At 41.7% G+C, this 12,650-nt stretch overlaps 1 pseudogene; it reads right to left on the bottom strand.

Annotated features, from left to right (window-relative positions):
* Nucleotides 1–6,482: 6,482 nt before the first annotated feature.
* LOC119727787 lies at nt 6,483–7,217 on the bottom strand (annotated as a pseudogene).
* Nucleotides 7,218–12,650: the final 5,433 nt, after the last annotated feature.

Here is a 12,650-nt window from a genome sequence, read left to right on the forward strand (position 1 = left end):
TGGTTTGGACTTAAAATTTTTCAGCAAATCCCATTACTTTTGTGTTGCTTCGTTCTCAGGGGACCCCCACTCAGTATCCGTGTAGCTGGCAATCAGTCAGTTGCTGTGTCACGTGTAGCTGCTCTATTTTCTCATCCACACAACTGATAGCAACACGAGGCCAGGGAACGATGGCCGTAAAAAGGGCTTCAGAAAATTTGCAATTTTCATGGCAAACCATAACCGATCCAAACAAACAAAGTTGTTTTAGGTAGTTAAAGACCTACTTCATACATCTAACAAGGTATTTTTTTCTCCAAAAAAGGATTTCAATGCATTTTGACAATATTATTTCACGGACAAATCGACTAAAAATTAGGTCATGAAATTTCCGTGTTTTTTTTTTGAGAATGACGAAAGTCTCCCAAATGTTGAGGTAATCAAATGAAAGAGTGAACTTTCATCTACAAAAAATCTCGTGAATGTGATGTCGTTAATATTTTAAGAATTCGATGCACACCTAATGTTTCCAACAACTTCCATTTTTCACAATGCGAAAAGATCATCGCCATTGTAAAGCATAGAGCGAGGAACCCAAACACGGTGTGACCTTGTGACCCATACGCCCACTGATTGGTCGAGCTCGCGCTCGACTCCCCGCAGTGTTCTAGCCAGGCATCAAATAGCGCTAGCACCTGCTACGCTTTCGGAAATAAGCGCTACGCTTAAATCGCGCCGCTACGCTATAAATTTTGGTTGCGAAAAAAAAATATCTGCCGTTTGTTCGTATACAAGCGCAGCGACTTTGAGCATTGCGCACTGACCGTACGACACAGCGAAAAATAAACAACGATCCCACCGCACGTACCCCGTACGATACCCCTACCGTGATGCTGCGCCACATGCATTCGCTATGATAGCAATAAGCACGTGCTGTTTTGTGCTGCGTAGATACAGCGCTCCGTACGGACGTACGTGTCACCAATTACATGTCACGTACAGAGCGCTCTGTGGACCACACCGTTTTGCGGTATCGGGTGTGCTTTCCTAAGGTCAATATTTACAAGCATTTCAACTGTTTTAAAATTATAAATAATGCTTTTTATCAAGTCCGAAACATGTTACTGTTTGAAAATAAGTTCTTCAACGTCGGAACATAATTTTGGTAAAGGATTTATTCGAGAAACGATGTCCAAAGAAAGGTTAAGCACCCCTACGATATCAATGGATCCGTCCATAAAGATAGCCGCACGTGAAGAATTCTTCTCGAAGAATGTCGCTGGCGAAAATTTGGATTTTTGACTACACTACTCGTTGCTGATGATAACAGTTCAATAAGTTTGGTAGTAAAAACGGATCTGTTTGTTCTTAGGACAAAACCAATCAGCAAGTATTGCAACAAAGCAAGTTTTTTAGCGCTCCACGAATGCGTTGCTTTCTCAAATGCTGAGGGAAAATTTGGTCGCGTAGTTCGCCGGCGTAGCCGGTGTGGGCTGGCCCGCGCCCGCACGCCGGGCCGGCCGGGGCCGGCAGCGGCCGGGATAGGAAGCAATTCCCGGTGATTATTTCTCATCGTCATTATCTACAATTATATTTTTTAACATAACAAAAATGAGATTTCTCCTTCACATTGTGTTGTAGCATATTGGAATTGCAATCGCCGACGACTTTTTCTGTCTGAGACCTCCATGGTTATTACAATTTCTCTCCCTGCCGATCGGATGGTGTTATTTACAAATTTAAAATCGGAACTAGGCCCACTGCTACTACGGCAGTGCTATTCAACACAAGGCTTCTTGAAATATGAAATGTTCATGGGATTTGTTCTCGCACTTAATATTGACAAAGTAAATCCCAATTTTTTATAAAACATTGACTGAGGAACTACTTAAAATGGTTAAACATCAGAAAGCATCGATCTTGGAACAATTTATACATTGTAAACATTAATCTAAAATTTGAAAACAGAAGAAACTTTACAGGAGCAAGTGTATCAATCATTGAAACAAATAAAACAAAATTTCTTATAATTTTAAACACTTCTGCTAAAAAAAAATCAGGGGAAAGTGGCAGGGAATCGCCTCAGATTGCACCACAGAGCATCTAGAGTCCAAAATTTTTCGGGGCCCTTAGGCGGGCCCCGGACCCCACACCGTAAGGGCTTCGCGCTCCGCGCTCGCATTAGTCATCGAACCAAAATTACCCCTACGCTATAATTTCACCCTGGCTAGAACCCTGCGCTCGAGTATGGCCTGCTTAATATTCATAAGTCATTCATTGCGCGAATAGCGCATGCCATTCACAATGTTTTCAGGCCAACGTACATGTGTACGTTTACACGTGTACATTGTGATTGCATATCATGAACTCTTGCAAAAGCCTTCATTTTTCAACCCGCGATTTGGACCAAACATTAGAAGTCTCCTGCACGGGTTTCACATGAAAATGAAGCGTATACTTTCCTCTATCCACTGAGCCTTGCCATTTGTTTCGGCCTTTTTCAAGAATCGAATGTACACCTAAAAAACTATCGGCCCTCGGTTTTGTTGATAATAAATATGATTTTGTTTGACAGGCCATAACAACACTTTGTATTTGTCAAAAGCAGTTATTTTTGTTATCACAATAAAGCACACGATTTCAACTTTTAACTTATTTAGCCTTATTTAGGCACTTTTTGTGGTTTTTCTGTAGTCTCGAATAAATCTCGTAAAATCTCTTATACGCTTTTGGGCCAATGCTTGCTTGACCTTGGGACGAGAAACTGAGGTCAAACAGGGCTGTGTGCATGACACGGCTGGTAGAAATGTTTCTTTTCCAGTGATTCCCACTGCGTAGCCAGAGATTTTAGGGGTGTATTGCCGAGTGGGGGGGGGGGGGGTACATGTATTCATCAAAGTACTCCAAAAGTTGTAAATCTGATGAAAAAACACTATTTAAGGAGTGCAAAAATTCTTTAATACTTAAAAAAAAGAAATCAATATCATGGCCCAATCCATAGACTTTGTGCAAGAGGCTGAGTGGTCGCCCAGTATGGAATTCTTTCCTTCACGGGTAACGTTGGAGAGAGAACTACGTTGTAAAAATGAGATCTTAAGAAGAGACACTAAATAAAACAGCCTCTAAAAAATGGACCATATTTTTACAAGCTGCACAGAAAAATGATGATCAACATGTCATCTTTAGTTTACTTTTCATTTTTTGGTGGGTTGACCATTGACTTTTCGAGATATTCTCACCCAAAGAAGATGACCCCTATTTTCCCCAAAGCGGAAAAGTAGCCATCTTGAAAAATGATCCCTCCACAACATGGCAAAATAGCACAACTTTCGAGCCCAATAGCATCCAAAATGCTCAGAATTGTCCGGGCCAGAGGTTCATTACCATATCTCTTCAATTCCCAATTTTACGGCGCTCAGAACTCTCTAATATAGAATATTTTGAGGGTATAATAACTTTTATTCAAATGCATGCATGCATCACGTGGTGACAATAAAAACATGTGAGCACGATGTATGTGGGTACTACCACACTGCTTTCAGCTGCCACTAGTGGGCTCAATTTTTGTCCGGTGCGTTGCCGTAGAAAGTAAACAACTGCTGAAATACATGTGTTCTTAAAAAAAGTGATCGCAAATTTTAGAAAATCAACGTCTGCCATCATGGAGAAAAAAAATCACACAAAAGCGGTGGATGCTAAAAAATGGAAGTCTTCAAAACCATTGCAGTGCTTGCCTAGTGAAAGTGCCGGTTCAAGAACGAAACAAAAGTAAATGGGAACAACTATTTCAAAAATATGTACTGCCTTATTAAGTAAGATGAACCCATCTTCCTGACCATGAAACACGGACTTCCCAAATCCCAATCCAAGGAACAAATTCTATAATGCAGGTTTGTCAAGAACGTGCGAGTTTAAACATACCTTGCGTACATGTGTAAATAATTTATGCGTGTCTAATGTGTGCTTATTATTTGATGATTACTGCTAATTTGTGTGTTGGTTCTTTTCTATAACACTGATTACAGAACAGATGGTGTTTGAAGCACAATTATTCATACGTTGCTGCATAGAAGTGCCTGTGCCTGTCCAGGTCCTCCTCTGATGAAGCAGCGTTCCCCTCAGGTTTGGTGCATGTTACTCGGCCGTATCCCTTGTCAACCTGCCTATTAATGTTCCTCCTTTCAAAGCAGGTAAGCCTTGTTTTGAACTTCTGTGGAAAGGGTAATCTTCCAATTGAATCTTTCTCATTGTCAATGAAAAATAAGCCTGCTATTTAAATTCAAGGTAGAAGATATGCATGTATGCGCCGCAGATATTTAACTGTTGTCATAGTTGTGACTACAGTACATGTAATTATTATACCTCGTACAGTGTTCTCCAACTTTGAAAATTAAAGGTTGGCGCTGGGGTCGGCGGGGACTCCTGCGAGCGCGGAGTGCGAAGCCCTTACGGCGTGGGGTCCGTGGCCCGCTTAAGGGCCCCGGGAAAATTTTGGATTCTAGATGCTCTGTGGTGCAATCTGAGGCGATTCTCCAGGCCAGTTCCCCCGATTTTTTTAGCATTCAAAAATGTCCTTTTCAACCTAAAGCAGACTTCTCTCAGATCAAATGACACCTTTTTGTAATTTTGAAAAACAAAATGGGATACAAATTACGGTTTTTTTTACGCGGGTGGTGCCGGTGCCGTGCGATCGTCATCTTTATTTTCATGTTGCGTTTTGTCGTTGTCACCGTCATTTTCCCCCCAAATTTCCCTCTATTTATGACCTACCTGTATGTTCTTAAATGTCGCCAACTAGTTTGGTAAGTCAAATAAATTAAAAGTGGATTTGTTCTCTTAGGGAACCGGGCCCATACACGATCGCCATTTATAACTTTTGACAATCGGCATGATCGGAACACCATGTGCACGCGTGTTTTGGCCTCGAGCTCGTTTGCCTCGTACAAAAACATCAATGTGTATTATATTGTGTACCGCGCGTGCAAGCACTGAGAAAAAGAAAGTCGGTTGGCTGCACGTAAGATCTGCCGTACGTACTCCTGCTGGTGTGTGTATGTACTAATACAGATATATATTTTTGGGGCGGGGTTGTCGCTACTTGAAGTATCGGCACACTCCGGAACTGGGGATTCAGTTGTCAGTGTGTGTACATCGCGCGTACCTAGTAAGTACGTACATGTACAGTGCATGGGGAATCGCTGGTGTTTGCACGGCCGACCGTGCGTGTGATTGATTCAGCGAGATTTTAAGACAACCCCGATCGGGCTGGGATGACATCGAAATACATTGTTAATGTGTGGAAAAACAACTGAAATCAATTATTTTAGTTGTAAATGTACACTGTAGAGTCAAAAAACTTAAACCTGGCGGCAGGATTTTAAAGCTTGGCGGGGACTTCTTAAACATGGCGGGCGCCGCAGAAAGCATGGCGGGGCGCCAGGTTTGTTCTACATGTTGGAGAACACTGCTCGTACATATTCATGACCGAGAGCCGAACTCTCACTGGTCAATTCACCATCGCATGCCAGATGTTTTTTTGGCTGTTTACCAAGCGCGCACGACGATTCACGCACAGGGTTAGTAGATAATCAAAACCTCCAACAATAAAATCTAACTGTAAATACGACAAAAGTGTGTATTTAAAAGGTTATCAAAAAGTTAAATGTAATCATCATCAGTTCCATGTCTACTTATCTTCATGATACAAAATTGAGACAAGCATTTTCAGAACGATGTCTTCTCATCAGCATGATAAAAAATTTAGCAATGTCAGATAATGTCTATGAGTATGATCCAAAAAGAAAAGAAAAATTTGAGAAAGATTTGCTCGATGGCTTACTGCCGTGTTCATTTATTTAGCATGAAAACACCAAAGTAAAGAAAATTTGAAACAGCAAATACCCAAAAGTCTAGCAACCTTTTGTGCTGAGACAGTTCTAACATTGAAGATTCTCAGCGTCTGAGAGCAGAGAGCGCACATGTTTATAATGGGTTACCTGATTGTGATTCATATCCCTTCAAGTGCTATTACCCCTTCAAGTGCTATCACTTTGTATTACTGGAAATCAAAATAACAGAAAATAACAAGTCTAACTTACCTTCATTTGGATGAGATGCTTCGGAGCCATCGTCGCTTGACTGGTCTGTGTCGTCATCTGTAAATAATGTACATGTACATGAGATGAAGAGCATTAATATGTACCCTCAACACGAACAGTGGCAAAATTTAGGACTTCCAAAATGAATATTGCCGGGGCTTTTAACTGAAACATTTTGAAATAAATTATGGGACAATGAGATGATGCAGCTAAAGAATAACATCAAATACCTGAAGCAGACAATTAGGATTTGCAATAGTGATTAGATATTATCAAAGAACATAACCAAGGGAATTCAGTATTTTTGTTTTCACTGTTGTTAATCGAAGGCAAGTGATTAGCCCTCCCAACCTCAACCCGGGTATCTGCATTCTGCATAAATGGCATATTTATCCCTACCGGAATTTATTCGTCATCAATGGTCAGCTCATCCAGAGACTTGCCCTGCTGTGTTGGTAGGGTGCCCTTCTCCAATGATATGAACAGTTTGGATAGCTTTGCTACATGCAACACAGTATCTGGAATTTGGCAATACTCCCAGTGCACCCTCAGGTCATGGCCCATGTATGAAGCTAAGAGATCCAGTTGCTATTCAGACAAACTCAGCATTTGTGAAGCTGTGGCTATGTGTTTACGCAGTTTTGTTGATCTTATGGATTGCAAATCGGCAGCTCCACCAAGAGCAGCATGCTTTCATAGGCAATCTAACCCTCTGATATAGCCCAAACTCTCATAGCTGGAGCGAGCGAACAAGTAAGTATTGTCGGCGGCTACTCCTACATATTCCCTCTTTTCCAGCAGTACTGCCAACTGTTCCATCATTGCTGGCGTCACGATCACAGGCACTGTTCTTCCTTTTTTCCCCACGATTTCGATCACTTCCATTATGTTACAGAGCCCCTTTTCTACCATGCTCAGTACGCACATGTCAGTTTGGATAGCCTTGTGTTTCTTCTTGTAATCGGCCACCTTCATTTTGGACACCTCCCCCTGACGCCTTCTGTTGAACATTATCACCTGGCAAAGTGTTGTTTCGTTGAGCAGGTTCCATGCATCATGGTCACAGTTGACGTCCTCATCACCTTGTAATAGTCTCAGCTGCTGCTCACCTGTAGCACGCACTTTGTGACACTCGAACATTATCTGCATTTGTTGGGAGAACCTCAGGGATGTTGCGTTTTGAATTATTCAATGTCCTGAGAGCGTGATTGAAACCTGTACTTCCCACGTGTACTCACACAGCTGCTGGAACTTCTCAGCCTGCTCCTTCTCCTTGTTTTCTTCTTCCAATGCGTCTGCCGTCATTATCATGGCAGTCTTCTTCAATGAGTGACCCAGTTTCAGGCTCAGTGAAGGCACCAAGAACGTATGCCTCTCGTCATCAAAGCCAGCCACACCATGTACAGCAGATACATTATCTGTCATTTTGGTAGGACAGATGAAATCTTCCAGAGATGCATTGCGATTTCCAGTGTTTTTTTCGGGGGTGAAGGAGCAATCGACCAAGTTCTCTGAGTTTTGTCCGAAGGTAATTATGTTGCTCTTGGTTATGGCCATGTTTCATGTATTCTCTCTGACCAAGTTGTAATATCAGGTCATCAGCCTTGACTACAAGTGAAACGACATCGTTCTTCATTGAGCAAAGTACGTTCTTCAATCCGTACATGTATGAAGCAGCTGCTGATGATGAGGTCACTTTTGGCTATGATACGTCCGGAACGCTTAGATGTATTTGTACTAGTTAATTGCCCTTCCCCTAGACCGAGTGGACACCTGTGTCTCCACAAGTCCTTTCTAACATAACAAGCTGATTCACCCGATCATAGATCGGGTAGGGCGTATTTGTGTTGGGGTTGAAAATGTGGAGAGTTAAATGTAAATTATGGGTATTTAGTTGAGAAGACATGCAGTTATAGAAAAGCAATTTCTGTGGCGCTGTCTGATATTCCCCGCTTTAAAATGTTGGGGTGGGGGGTCCCCCGTCCCCCATCGATTGACGCCCATGATAATTATGTACCATGGCATGTATAACTGTCTGTAAATGTTCTCGTTGGTCTGTTAAATTGGCATTTTGTGAAGCAGTCACATTATTTTGTGGAAAAACTGAGTTGAAAGACTTACCGTATAGTGTAGACTTTCGATTGGTCAGACCGCGCAAGGCATACTAATGTGTAGTCATTCTGAGTATTCGTTGCACTCAGCGCAGGGGCGGCAAGCGAAGCATATGAAAGAATAGGGACACTTGGTGGCCACGCACCATGGAGAAAAAAATATTTTACCAAGGTCACCCCATACCACCATTTGGTGAACACTTTTGCAGAACGGCCGAGTAGAACACGTAAACGGAACTCCTACGTTGAAGCCGTTGACCTTGCACAGTCTAGACACGCAGAAAAGCCAGCACAGGGGGCGGCCAGGCAGTCAACGCGAAAGCGCACACCACGGCAAATTCCTGAAGTGTCCGACCCGGCGGAAGACATCCTCCGCATTTTTCCACGGACGTGGAGCGATTCTGGCGCTGCGGGAGCCCGCGGTCTCGGATCCTTTCATGAGCAAACATTGTCTCGGAGGCCGAGTTAAACTCTCTCTTATATACATGTATTATAGATTCCCGTAACAAAGTGGACAGGGACCATAACTGTGAGGGTTTACATCAACTTCAGTGGATCGGTATGCAACAATCAGAACTCCTTTCTCATTCCTGAGCACCTCACAATTATGAAGATGGTTTCCCAGGTTGCGCAGTTTTGTGAGCTGGTTCCTTCTGGCTACAGAGGACTTGCTCTTCAACTGCAGAACATCAGGTTCTGTCGCTATTCGTGATTTTCTCGAAAATGAGGATTTCAGTAGGCCCCCATTTTGAAATTCCATCCACACATGTATACTTAAGGGTGTTGTGCCTTTGGTTTAAGTTTTCTAGGACTGCCATTTTTCTGCTATCTTACTGTGTGATTTCCATTCTTACTGTGTGGTTCCATCTGGATTGAGCATTTGGCAGTGAAAATGACATCATGAAAGGTCTCGTTTTGAGCCAATGCAGCTTGGCAAAAATTGAGCCTTGTCTGCCTATTAGGAGTTTGAATGAGTTGACAATACTTTGTCCCTGTCTTAACCGACTGCAGTTTCCTTCTAACCTGTTTTACCGTAGAGAGGGTTACAATTAAAAATGAAATTTTGTACACATTATCTCTGTTTTGGGCCAAATAAAGTGTATGACTGGATTGCTAAGGCATTTCTGTACTGATTAGTCATAAATAGAGCAAGATGTACGCTGTAGTTTTTGAGTTCTAACCAAAAAGTATTATGGGGACTTTCTTTTTAATGCTTCGATTGGTGAAGTAAAAGTAGCCTCCTGAGGAAAATAGCATGCTTCATGGAGCACCAAAAGCGACTGGTTTTTACTTCACCAGGAGATATAAGTAAAGCATTCAAAATTTGTTTTATAACACTTCACCCACAGATTCGGCCTAGTTTGAATATTTTAAAATATTTAAATCTGAACACAGTTATTTAAAATAAACTTCTTTTTCAATACAAAATTGGTGGGAAACATAGTTTTCTCTTCCAAACCTCCCCTTCACAAAATGTTTGAACCCAACTCTGTGGCGCGCTCTCTTTGGAACGATATGTACGCGCAATGCTCAATGCACACACCAGCATGCATTTGCACACAAATACTGGGACAGTACTTTGGTTGCTAATGGTATCGTACTTTGGCTGGTACGGGTACTTGTGGTTGTGCACTGAAAGATAGCAAAATTAGAAAGTACCATGTGACTCGATCTTGGCCATGTGACACAGAATCTGTGGGTGAGGTGTTATAACAACAAATGTAGCAAGAAAGACATGAAGAGTTCAGATGCAAAAACAGACAATCCAAATTGGTCATTGTCTGTAAAAGATGGTTTTTTTTGCTTTGCTCTCCAGGTTAAACCTATCAATTCCATATAGGGTGCTTCTGAATCCATCCAAGTTAAGTAAATATAGGACAAAATTTCAAAAATCTAAATTTATTCAAAAACATTGAAAACATGTTTTTTTAAATTCTGTTTGGTGGCAAAAACAGACAAATCCACTACGCAGGTTTTTTTTCAAAACCAGACAAATCCAAAATTTGTTTTAAAGTACATAAACATGTTAAAAATGGCAAGTATTATGACTGTTATTAAAGATTCAAGATAAATGAGTATTAATCAATCTACAAAGTTGGACCAACAATCATGCATACGACTGGATTGTCTTGGCCAAGATTCTCAACCAGCCTACATCGAGATTCCACCCTTCTCTTTTTCGGATTCGCTTCGGAAAAAAGGATGATTGTCAATCATACATTGAACAAAACCGCTAATCATGCCAGGACTTTGCTTGGCACTAAAACAAATAAATTTCATATCATAGAACAATCCAGGTATTGACTAGTGGTTTTTTGTTCAGACTTCGGTTATTTTTCAGACCAGGAGGAATGAATGGGAATCACTGACTTCATGATTTGCGGGTGTGGACTCTGTTGCAATCCATTCAAACAAGAACATGTTTGGCCTAATGTCATCAACATTGTTGTGCTGTACTTTGCTGGGCCAGAGTGTGCGCATGTTTATGATGTAAATCGAGGACACACACGTGCATCATCAGTGAATCGAGGTCAAAAACCAAATCGAGTTGGAAAACGTGTACAAAACCAATGAGAGCTTTTGCGAAAAAGTTGAAGTACAAACAAAGGAAAAGGGAAGAGGAACAAAAGAAAATCCTTGATTATTTTACACCATAAACAAACGTGTGTGTGGGCTGTATACTCCCCAGGGAGCTGAGATAGTGTTTGGAATGTTTCGTGGGCCCAATGACCAGAGTAATAATATGAAGCGCTTTGATACTGTTGGTGATAAAGCGCTATGTAAGCATCGATTATTATTATTACTACTATTACTGTAATAGGGCGACAGGTTTTGCGAACTCCATCCACAATAGGGCGATATACCTTATTGAGGCGACAAAATAACCGTCGCCCTTTTATGAAAACGACCCTTAGGACAAGGAATTTTGCTGTCGCTAACCATCTAGATCGATTCCTCATAGTCCAATTAGTATAAATACTAAATTTCGTGGAAAAAACATAAGGTAAACTTGGGTTAGGTGACAGTTTAGGTTTGTGCACAAGTCTATGGGAAAGTCACCCTATTGGGGCGAAAAGAGTAAATATTATTATTATTATTATTATTATTATTATTAGAATATTTATACCGCATTTCAAACATTATAAAGACAGTGGAAAAGATTCAATATTTTGTTCACAATCCCAGTACTGAATCGAATGGATCGGTTTGATTACATTTCACTGGATCGGCAAAGTTTGTTTCAAGCAGTATACAAATGATAGTTTGCTTGCTACCAGAGAAACAATTTGCTTTAGACCTAATGAACATCAAATTAATAAGGGTTTGCCCTTCCTGGCAAATATTATTAAAATCCTTAAATTCCGATAATTAACACTGTGTTCTCAGTGCTTTCGAGTGCAGTGATGAAAAAATCACATGGCCATCACAAAAACCCAATGACCATCAAATTTAAAATGGCTGTCTGATTACATTTGAGTCTCAGCAAGCAAACTATCATTCTGAGTTATTGACTGCTCAGTCCTCATCACTGCTCTCCTCAAGGCTCTGTTTGCCAATGTCATGCTGACCCACATCAGCGAAGGCATTGTTACAGAAGTTGCGGACAGTGTCAGGAGCACCAATCTCATCAATAAGTTTGAGGACGTCACGTTTCTTGGCAGGCTTCACGCAGTTGACCATGAGAGTGACAGCTGGCTTGAACTCTCCCCATGTCCTGCCCTTCTTGAGAATAACGTGCTCACAGAAGTCACCGCCATACACCTGCTTGAAGCCGACTTGATCCGAATTAATGCGTAGGACCTTGGCGTTACTGATCTTGAAGGATCGCTTGGACTTGCAATGGGCTTTTACTGCTGCCTTGAAATCGCAACACTTCCAGTCTGTACCGTACACGTGTACATGTACGTTACCATGTTTGGCTAGAATGGCAACGTAATCATCAGGAAGGAGAATCGTATTCTGTTTCCTGATGTCCTGCTCGATCCTCCCGAATGCCCGATCCGCTGGCAGAAAACTGTGGCCGCGGACAGGAAATGTGTATTCGATGCTCAGCTGCGGAAAGTTCTGTTTTCGCATAGCAGCCAGCATCGCCAAAAAATTGATGTTCTTGTTTTGGCCAAAGCAGGAGTCTGAAAAAAGCACAACCTTTGATACCTTTTCAACTCATCCCCCACAACAGAAATGAAAAAGTGGTTTAAGGCTGAAGCCACCATGTTGCTGTCCTTGCGGTTCTGGCTTTCTAGCCAGACGTACAGATGAATGTCATCTTTTCCCTGTGGATTTCCTCGGCCCGCAGTGATGAACGACACCAAAAAAATAGAGGTAGAGCTGCCGCGAACAGAAGGTTTGTCCGAATGGGGACTTAGGCAGTACTAGATTCTCCATGATGTCAACACAAATGGTGAATGAATCCTCAACATTGTTTAAACTGTCATAGAATCTTCTCGCGCGACGCCTGTGA

The sequence above is a fragment of the Patiria miniata genome, unplaced genomic scaffold (assembly GCF_015706575.1).
Source record: "Patiria miniata isolate m_02_andy unplaced genomic scaffold, ASM1570657v1 HiC_scaffold_20, whole genome shotgun sequence".
Classification (NCBI taxonomy): domain Eukaryota; kingdom Metazoa; phylum Echinodermata; class Asteroidea; order Valvatida; family Asterinidae; genus Patiria; species Patiria miniata.